Source organism: Pantherophis guttatus, chromosome 12, assembly GCF_059756535.1.
Source record: "Pantherophis guttatus breed Tessera chromosome 12, ASM5975653v1, whole genome shotgun sequence".
NCBI classification, from domain to species: Eukaryota; Metazoa; Chordata; class Lepidosauria; order Squamata; family Colubridae; genus Pantherophis; species Pantherophis guttatus.
This window is the reverse complement of record NC_142074.1, coordinates 2,609,841-2,620,364: the sequence shown is the minus strand read 5'-3', so window position 1 is coordinate 2,620,364 and position 10,524 is coordinate 2,609,841. Positions and strand designations below refer to the sequence as shown.

General features: G+C 44.6%; 1 long non-coding RNA gene across 4 annotated transcripts in view; it reads left to right on the top strand.

Annotated features, from left to right (window-relative positions):
- The first annotated feature begins 2,661 nt into the window (after positions 1-2,661).
- LOC132711909 (uncharacterized) overlaps positions 2,662-10,524 on the top strand; it is a 104,175-nt gene continuing 96,312 nt past the window's right edge. For all 4 annotated transcript variants that reach the window (XR_015729718.1, XR_015729722.1, XR_015729721.1 and 1 more), the window contains exon 1: positions 2,662-2,750. This is a non-coding gene — a long non-coding RNA (uncharacterized LOC132711909). The remainder of the gene's footprint in view (positions 2,751-10,524) is intronic.

The window sequence follows — 10,524 nt, the reverse complement described above, 5'->3', positions numbered from 1 at the left end:
AAATGCTCAAGATGGCAAAAACAATACCTGAAGAATAAGAGGACATACCTGTAAGGCGTTGTTCCTTCTATTGAGGAACCCATTCCCTTAGAGCAGGGTTTCTCAACCTTGGAAGCTTGAAGATGGGTGGACTTCAACTCCCAAAATCCCCCAGCCAGCACTGCTGGCTGGGGGATTCTGGGAGTTGAAGTCCACCCATCTTCAAGCTACCAAGGTTGAGAAACACTGCCTTAGAGCTAACTGGTCTGGGAGAGAGAGAGGTGAAGCCAGGAGATAGATAGATAGATAGATAGATAGATAGATAGATAGATAGATAGATAGAAGGGAGGGGAGAGAGAGAGAGAGAGAGAGAGAGAGAGAGAGAGAGAGAGAGAGAGAGAGAGAGAGAGGGAGAGAGAGATCACATGAACCATTAGCAGTATCCTATCCCGTATGTATGTATGTATGTATGTATGTATGTATGTATGTATGTATTATGTATGTTTCAGTCTTAGAGCTAACTGGTCTGGGAGAGAGTGAGGTGAAGCCAGGAGATAGATAAATAGATAGATAGATAGATAGATAGATAGATAGATAGATAGATAGATAGATAATAGATAGATAGATAGATAGATAGATAGATAGATAGATAGATAGGAGAGAGAGAGGGAGGGGGGAGAGAGAGAGAGAGATCACATGAACCATTAGCAGTATCCTATCCCGTATGTATGTATGTATGTATTATGTATTACGTATGTTTCAGCCGGCATTCTTGTTCCAGATCTCATACTTATGGGATTCCCATAGGACACAATCTTCACTGCGCTTGCAACAATGCTGTCTTGCACTTGCACAGAGCTGCGAATCTGGGTTGTGATGATGCGTCAAGAGATAATGTGGCCCAGCAGTTGGTAGGCATCTCCCTTGGGTTCCCAGGGAAATCGCCCCTTCTGGGAAAAGGCACTAGATGCCTCAGATCAAAAGCACCATTGGATCGTCTGCCTTATTATTTGATTTAGGCAGGCATTCTGATCTCTCACAATAGTGTTGCCTTTCACAGATCTAATATTTAAACCATGTGTCCTCAACTGTCAAATATTATTAGGGCTGTTAAAAGACCTGCGCAAATATTCAGCTCGGAGATTAGGAGGCAATTCAATCAGCTTCCTAAATTGAATTGACCATTCAAATGGCCAAATCAAATCAGACACCCTCCGATCCGGTTTGCCTGGCGCTGATGCATCTACGCATGAAGCAGCTTCTCCAGATTAGATCAATTTTCAGATCTGAAACAGTGACTTAATGGAGCTTGTCTAAATCACACTAAGTCCACGGTGTATGTGAGATTCCTGTTTGGACTGCACTCCTTCAAGAAGTTAAAGATCTCATCCATTTAATTAGACAACCTTTAAAAACACCTTCATGTTGTTATGAATCCATTTAAATGGCATTTGTCTGCACACTTCCATGTTCATTATTTCACTGTATTTGTGACCCCAAAACTGTTCTGGATTCCTGCTGTGGTGATGACCCCCGTTCTGTATTCTCAGAATGTTCAGAGCTGCTTTGTGGACCTTCTGGTAGAAACGGTGGCTGCTGTTCTCTCCTTGGATAGTTCAGAACAGGGGTCTCCAACCTTGGCAACGTTAAGACCTGTGGACTTCAACTCCCAGAATTCCTCAGCCTGCAATGCTGAAATCCACAAGTCTTAAAGTTGCCAAGGTTGGAGATCGCTGGTTCAGAACAAAACCAGATTCTGAGAAAGTGAAATCATGGCTGCCAAAATGTCTACAAAATCACTTCTCTTTTAACCCTCGAAAGGTGGGGGAAATGATTGACGTTTCTCTGTGTATTTTGGGTGGCAGGACAAACCTGGTTGACTGATGGTTGAAAACATAAGGGTGTCTTGCACCAAAAGGGCACCAGCTGATCGAGAGAGATCTGCCCTTGGATTGGCCCAACCACCACCATAGGTTCCCAGCTTTCTAGACATTAAAAGAGGAACAGGGACCTCACAATTGCAATGGTGACCTTAGACCAGGGGTGAAATCCAGCAGGTTCTGACAGGTTCTGGAGAACCGATAGCAGAAAGTTTGAGCAGTTCAGAGAACCGATAGCAGAAATTTTGAGCAGTTCAGAGAACCGGTAGTGGAAATTTTGAGTAGTTCGGAGAACCAGCAAATACCACTTCTGGCTGGCCCCAGAGTGGGGTGGGAATGGAGATTTTGGAATATCCTTCCCCCAGGAGTGGGGAGGGAATGGGGATTTTGCAGTATCCTTCTCCTGCCATGCCCACCAAGCCACACCCACAGAACCGGTAGTAAAAAAAATTAGATTTCACCACTGTCTTAGACCCCACCTCCAAAGAATGTCCTAGAATGAAAATGTGTATGGTTTTTGAAGATTACGCTCCCCTGTCAGCCTTTCAAGGCAATGCAGACAAGAAGCACCAACCACCTTACAACCCATTTATTGTAAGATGACAGCAACAGAATCTTGTGAGTCTGAAAGTATTTCTTCCCACTCTTACTTTCACTCTCCCAAAACTTGGATGGCTTCTCAGGAGATGCTTCTTCCCCCCCCACCCCTACTTCGGACCCAGATTTTGTTAATTAGACCATTGTTTGTGCTGCGGCTCTTCCTCCTGCCTTCCAGGGTCCTTCCCTCTTCCCGTTACATCCCCCAAGAGCTTCAAACAACAAGGAGTCATTAATGAAGACGGTTAGAGCTCTCATCTCTCGGCAGACCCGGGTTCAAAGGAAATTTTGGCGGTGAGTCATAGCAGCAGGCTGCGGTTAGCTCAGCAAAGGCTCCGAGGTGGGGTCTCCTCCTTTTTCAGGCATCTACTGTTCTCAGCTAGTTCTTGAATCTTGAGTAGAGCCTGAGGGATCGGGTTTCCTAAGCCCACAAATCAGGTGACAACTCAGAGACTCACATTGGATCTGCTCCCTAGAACTCCTGAGTGAGGGAAGGGGATGGGAATTTGGCCCAGAAAGCAGCCAGCACAGACTCCAAGGCAGTGGTGAAATCCAATTTTTTTTACTACCGGTTCTGTGGGCCTGGCTTGGTGGGTGTGGTGTGACTTGGTGGGCATGGCAGGGGAAGGATACTGCAAAATCTCCATTCCCACCCCACTCCAAGGGAAGGATACTACAATGGGTGGAAACTAATCAAGGAGAGAATCAATTTAGAACTAAGGAGAAATTTCCTGACAGAACAATTAATCAGTGGAACAATTTGCCACCAGAAGTTGTGAATTCTCCAACACCGGAAGTTTTTTAAGAAGATGTTGGATAACCATTTGTCTGAGGTGGTGTAGGGTTTCCTGCCTGGGCAGGGGGTTGGACTAGAAGACCTCCAAGGTCCCTTCCAACTCTGTTATTCTATTCTATTCTATTCTATTCTATTCTATTCTATTCTATTCTATTCTATTCTATTCTATTCTATTCTATTCTATTCTATTAAATTTCTGCTACCGGTTCCCCAAACTACTCAAAATTTCCGCTAATGGTTCTCCAGAACCTTCAGAACCTGCTGGATTTCACCCCTGGCCAGAGGGCCAAGTGGGGCTCCTGGCTGTGCAAAGCTACCCCTCAGTTGAGCCACTGTGCCAGTTTCCAGTCAGCCCCGAGTCAGGTTTGCCTGGCTACAACCAGTGGCAGGAGCCCTCCCCAGTTCTTGTCACTGCTCCTTATCTGGCCAGGTCCTCAGGGAGGGGCCCCTGCATGTGCCAAGGGCCACAGAGCAGTGGTGGGATTCAGCCAGTTCGCACCACTTCGGGAGAACCGGTTATTAACTTTCTGAGCAGTTTGGCAAACTGGTTGTTGGAAGAAATCATTAGGGCAGAGAACCGGTTGTTAAATTACTTGAATCCCACCACTGCCACAGAGTATCTTCTGAGAGCTATCGGCAGGTAGGATATGGGAGACTTTCCCTCCTCCCCCTCCCCCTCTGCTGCTTTGGAATTCAGAATTCACCTGTAAAAATCTTTTTTAATCCTTGTTGAAAACTCACTTCTTCCCCCAGAACTTCCTGGAATCTTCCACCCCCACCATCAAACATCATTTTTTAATTAAAGTGCTTTGTTTTGTTTTGCTTTAGTATGTATTTTACTGCTGTTTGTATTGTAAATCACTTCAAGATACTTCAGCCTAGGAAGTGATACATAAATACAGTAAATAAATCCATTTGCAGAGAGTGCCAAACGAGCTTTCCAACAAATGCATTCCTGTGTTTTTTCTGGCTTACTGGGAAGCCTCAGACCGGACCAGATCTTGACATTCCTCTCTTCCATGAATATTTGTTATCAATACTCACCAACAAGAACAAATTCATTTCAGCTCCAGCTAATGACGCAATTCGTGGTAATTCCCCGCTCTGTGCAGAGAGCAAGTCAGCAATTCAGAACCTTCTAAGGAGTTTATTAATCTTTGGAAGCACGTAAACCGGCTCCCAGCAGGCAGTTATTCTCGGCCAGAGCTCCAAATAAACTAAGGTTAGGTTCAACTGGGTTAATCTTTTCAAGGCCTGATTAATGTGGCAAGTCCCATCCCGAAAGTAGCTTAATAAAAGCCAAGCTCTTGCACGAGAGTTGCCACGGAATGACCTCAAGTGGCCTTCCCACTTTCTGCTCTAAGACGGAGCCTTGTTAAAACTTCTTGAGAAGAGTCGGCAGCCCCAGAGACCATCTCGGACCTGGTGGGGCTGATCTCTGGGGACGTGTCCTTGGGTAGAAATGTCGGCTTTGCTGTTGAAATGGCCTTGCATGCTGAAGAGCAGCTGGGCTTCCAAGGAATCCAACTTCCTTGCTTAGTCTTGTCACTTGCTTAATAAAAAAAAAGGTAAAGTGATAAGCAAAGAACTATTCGAAGCAAGAGCAGAAGAAAGAAGTCAAAAGAGAGAGGAAGACATGTAGGAAAATCTAAATATTTGAGGGCTTTTATCCAAGAAATGATCCTGGTGGCCCCCATGCAATGATTATTTATATCCTTCTTTCTTTTCTTCCTTCCTTCCTTCCTTCCTTCCTTCCTTCCTTCCTTCCTTCCCTCCCTCCTTTCTTTCTTATTTATTTATCAACTTTCTTAACTGCCTAACAGATGGGCTCTAGAGGTAAATTATTTTTACAAATAACTCACAATGGCAAATATATCTAATATTCTTTCCTCCTCCTATTTTTTATTTATTTATTTATTTATTTATTTATTTATTTATTTATTTATTTATTTATTTATTTTTAAATTTGTATACCGCCCTTCTCCCTGAGGACTCAGGGCGGTGAACAGCCAAGTAAAAACATAAACTACAAACATTAAAATACAATTAAAAAATATATATAAATTTGGCCCCATGATTAAAAACAATAACAAACAATTAAAAACATTTTAAAAAGTGTTAGGCCAGCCCGGCTTGCTGGAAAAAGAAGATTTTAAGGGCACGGCGGAAGGCACTGAGGTCTTGGATTCTCCTTATCTCTGGGGGCACCTGATTCCAGAGGGCAGGTGCCCCCACAGAGAAGGCTCTCCCCCTGGGGGTCACCAGCCTACATTGTTTGGCTGATGGCACCCCGAGGAGGCCCTCTCTGTGGGAGCGCATGGGTCGATGGGAGGTCGTTGGTAGCAGCAGGCGGTCTCGAAGATAGCTAGGCCCTATGCCATGGAGCGCTTTAAAGGTGATAACCAACACCTTGAAGCGCACCCGGAAGACAACTGGGAGCCAGTGCAGCTCGCGCAGGAGCGGTGTTACATGGGAGCGCCATGCTGCTCCCATCACTACCCACGCTGCTGCGTTCTGGACCAGTTGGAGCCTCCGGGTGCTCCTCAAGGGGAGCCCCATGTAGAGAGCGTTGCAGTAGTCCAGGCGAGAGGTGACGAGGGCATGAATGACTGTGCACAGGGAATCCCGATCAAGAAAGGGCCGCAACTGGCGAATCAGGTGAACCTGACCAAAAGTCCCCCTGGCAACAGCCGTCAGATGCTCCTCCAAGGACAGCTGCGTATCCAGGAGGACTCCCAAATTGCGCGCCCTCTCCGCGGGGGCCAAAGACTCGCCCCCGATAGTCAGTGATGGAGTCAACTGACTATATCGGGATGCCAGGAACCACAGCCACTCAGTCTTGGAAGGGTTGAGCTTGAGCCTGTTCCTCCCCATCCAGATCCGCACAGCCTCCAGGCACTGGGACATCACTTCATTTTTCCCATAACAACAATCCTGTGAGGTGGATTGAGCTGAGAGAAAGAGAGAAAAAGAGACTGGCCCGAAGTCACCCAGTTGCCTGTCATGTCCAATACAGGACTTGAACTCACGGCCTCCTACTTTCAAGCCAGCTGCCTTAATCACTAGACCAAACCGGCCCTCCATGTTTCTGTTCTTCCTCTCTATGTTTCCAGCCATCATATATGTCAGAATCTCTTGGGATGCCTTTGGGAAGGTGGCCTCCTTGTTACATTAAGAACAGAACCATTCAGGGTGCCCAATTTTGGCTTTCCGAATGTTCATTGTGGGGTTTAGTAAAATATTGATCAGCTTGGAGTGGCCTGAGTGGATCTATGCAAATCAGAGAATTTCAGTTGCTTTAGTTTTACCCTATTCATTAACCATGAACTGCTTGGAATCCCCAACCCAGCAGACCAAGAAAGAATAATTGTCATCCCTGCACTCTCTGGCATATTAATCTGTAGCCCTTCAAACCTTCTTTAGGCAATGCTGACAAGCCTTTGCAGCTTCTCAGCGCATCGCCTGCAGAAGCTGCTTTGCTCGCGTATTTTGCTGTAGGTAAAATAAATCCGGGATTGGAGGCGCACAAAGTATCTGAGGCTTGAATGGCGACGCTGAGATTTCTGTGTTCGCCGAAAGCTTTACAAACATTGCACTTGAGCCTCACCCTATAAATTGGCGTTGAATTTAATAAAGAGTGTAATGTTGTGTTACTACAGGGTGCCACAGGGGGAAACCTCCCGAAGATCTCTATTCAAATCCTTACCGCTCTTTTGCCTGACATTTCCAACTCCGGTTTTGCCTTAGGCCAACCTTGGGGACAATTTTGGGTGGGGAGGAGGAGAAGACCATCAGCTTTATTCTGTCAAGAGGGGGCCACTCTCTACTCTCCTCCTGCCCAATTCCTTCCCAAAGGAAGGATAAATAACCTAGCAGAGTCTGAAATCTGCACTGCTCCAGAATGCGGCTGCAACCCTTTTCACTGACCAGGAAGAACATGGTGCCTGAGATGACCAATTTATTGGATTCACCTAAGATTGGGAGGGGGGGTCTTTGAGTCAGTGTCGACTCCTGGAGATTGTCTGGAGTGCTCCCTGCAGAGATTTTTGGAAGGCTTTTTGCCTTCTCCTTCCTAGGGATGAGACAGGGTGAGGGGCTCACATTCCCCCAGCCGGCTCTCATGTCTAAGGCGGGATTACAGTTCAGAGTCTCCTGGTGATTGGCTCACAGTCTCCCAGCTGAATTTCATGCCTAAGGCAGGACCAGAGTTCCCCGTCTCCCAGTATTTAGCCTGGGGCCTAGACTACTGCAATAACCCTGCTTTCAGCCAACACGCTTAACCTGAACTAACTAAACAAACTGGGTTTGTACAACATGCTATGCAAAAACAAAAATAAAAGACACAACCTGACCACAATTAAAATTAACCATGTCCCACATAGCACAGAATTTCAAACTTCCCAGTGACAAGAGTTGTGCCATCTCAGCCCCTCCTGGCAGCTCTCCTGGCTCCCCCCACCTGTTTCTGACTTCTGGAGTTGACCTCTCACCACAATATAAAAAAAGATATTAAATTCTGGAAAGATTGCAGAGAAGAGTAACAGAGATGATTAGGGGGCTGGAGGCTAAAACATGTGAAGAATTGCAGGAACTGGGAGTGTCTAGTTTAACAAAGAGAAGGACTAGGAATGACATGATAGCAGTCTTCCAATATTTGAGGGGCTGCCACAAAGAAGAGAGGGTCAACCTATTCTCCAAAGCATCTGAAGGCACAACAAGAATCAATGGATGGAAACCAGTGGTGAAATTAAAAAAAAAAAAATTACTATCGGTTCTGTGGGCGTGGCTTGGTGGATGTGGCTTGGTGAGTGTGGCAGGGGAAGGATACTGCAAAATCTCCATTCCCACTCCACTCTGGGGCCAGCCAGAGGTGGTATTTGCCAGTTCTCCAAACTACTCAAAATTTCCACTACCGGTTCTCCAGAACCTGTCAGAACTGGTTGGATTTCACCCCTGATAGAAACTAATCAAGGAGAGAATCAAGCAAGAACTAAGGAGAAATGTCCTCTCTGTGTGTGCTCCATCCCTGGAGATTTTTAAAGAAAAGATTGGGCAATTTTCTCTTGGGCTCAGCCTGGTCATCTCCTACAGGTTCGATCATACTGGAGAGGTCTCATCGGAGGACTTTGACAAAGAGTGCTTCTCCCATAAAAAATGAGACATAAATTACAGAAACCCATATTAGCTTGGTCATCACCCAGGTCAACAAGGACCACTCCAGCTGTTGGAGTTCCTGTCATCTGGTAAAAATGAGCAATAGTACTCAGGACTGTGGGCCGAACAACCAGGCCCAGAAGCTGCTGAACTACTGGAAGTAAAGAAACAAATATACAGAGATTGAAAACAAAGAAATAACAATCTGTAATTTCAAATCAAACCAATGAAGATACCTGAAAAGAATGCATCTAGTCCTAGAAAGAACAACATCCAGAGTCAGAAATAACAGAACAGGAGCTAACAGATCAATGTTGATTTATAATATGAAATAAAGTATTCAAGAATTCTATACCTATTTCAGACTATACCAATAAAATTGGAGAAAAAATATTTTGAGGAATTAAACAAAACAATATTAAGATTTGTTTGGTTTGGCGAGGGAAGAAAGCAAGGATAGGTATGAAAATGTTGCAGGAAACCAAGAAAAAAGGGAGATTTAGACTGCCAAATTGGGAATTATATTACCAGGCCTCGGTGCTCATGTGGGTGAAAGAATGGATCAATCTGAGAAATATAAGACTATTAACGTTAGAAGGACATGATCTCCAATTAGGTTGGCACGCCTTCCTTTGGTATGGGAGGACCAAAATACATAGTTATTTCCAGAGACATTATGTCAGAAACAGACTGCTATCTGTCTGGCTTAAAATAAAGGAACAACATTATTTGAAAATTCCAATCTGGCTTTCCACGATGGAGACTCTGGTACACCCTAATATTATCAATATGGGAAAAATTGTAAGATACAATGACATTTTGAATGATGAAGGCAATGATGAAATCCAATTTTTTTTACTACCGGTTCGGCGGGCGTGGCTTGGTGGGAGTGGCAGGGGAAGGATACTGCAAAATCTCCATTCCCATCCCTTTCCTGGGGGAAGGATATTGCAAAATCTCCATTCCCACCCCACTCTGGGGCCAGCTAGAGGTGGTATTTGCCAGTTCTCTGAACTGCTCAAAATTTCTGCTACTGGTTCTCTGAACTGCTCAAAATTTCCACTACCGGTTCGCCAGAACCTGTTGGATTTCACCCCTGGGTGAAGGGGAATTCAAAACTAAACAGGAATTCAGTAGGCAAGGAATAGAAATTGCATGGTGGCCAGAAATGCAAATCCAATCGCATTATGAGAAAGATGCCAAAATGTACGGCTTTAATAAAGAACTGACAAAATTAGACCAGATATTAATTGGAACAGATGAGAAATTGATAAACAAACTATATGGTTACTTATTGAGCGTCAAATTAGAAAGTGAGCAGGTAAAGGAGACAATGATTGCTTGGGCTAAGAACTTTGGACAAGCAAGGGAATGGAAGGATTTAAACTCCTTGCAGGCAGCTAGTAATTTGCATTCTTTTAGTGGGTTGTTAAGACCTCCTGGAGGTTTATCTGTGTCATCAATTTGCAACACCTGAGTGTTGCAAATTGACGTGGAGCCTTCTTGGAACTGTTGAAAGGATTGTGTTGTAGATTTGGAGATAGATTATGTCATATGGCTCCCCCTCCCTTGCTAAAAGGATGCAAATGTCTGCAAGGAGTATAAACCCTTCCATTCCCCACCATCCAGTCAGAGCTGAAGAAGCTTCTTGGATGAGAAGTGAAATGTCTTCAAAGAAAAACCAGAAAGTCCAATTGCCTCTTGAAAAAAGCACCTTTGGGACAACCATGACATGGAGGACTGAGAATCTCCATAGACAAGAAGACCAAAGAAGACCTAATCAAGAAATATCACCTAGAAACAAGGAAGATCAAGGAAGTATTGGAAATAATAAAATAGCAAATAACCACTATATCCAAGAAGAGCAGCAGATACAAAGCTTGAGTTTCAAATTACAGTATAAACAGAATCTCCAATTCTGATCCAATTAGAAATGTTTCTAACAAACCCTCAATGGAGGGACTGCAGTGACAAGGAAGAAACAATCCAGTTCTGGGTGCAGACAGATATGGGATAATCCAAAGAAATACAAGAATACAACATGGACACAGGAGGTAGGTAAGAATAAAAAAGAAGCTGAAGAATAAAAAAGAAACCATGCATTGGGGTCACCTGGGC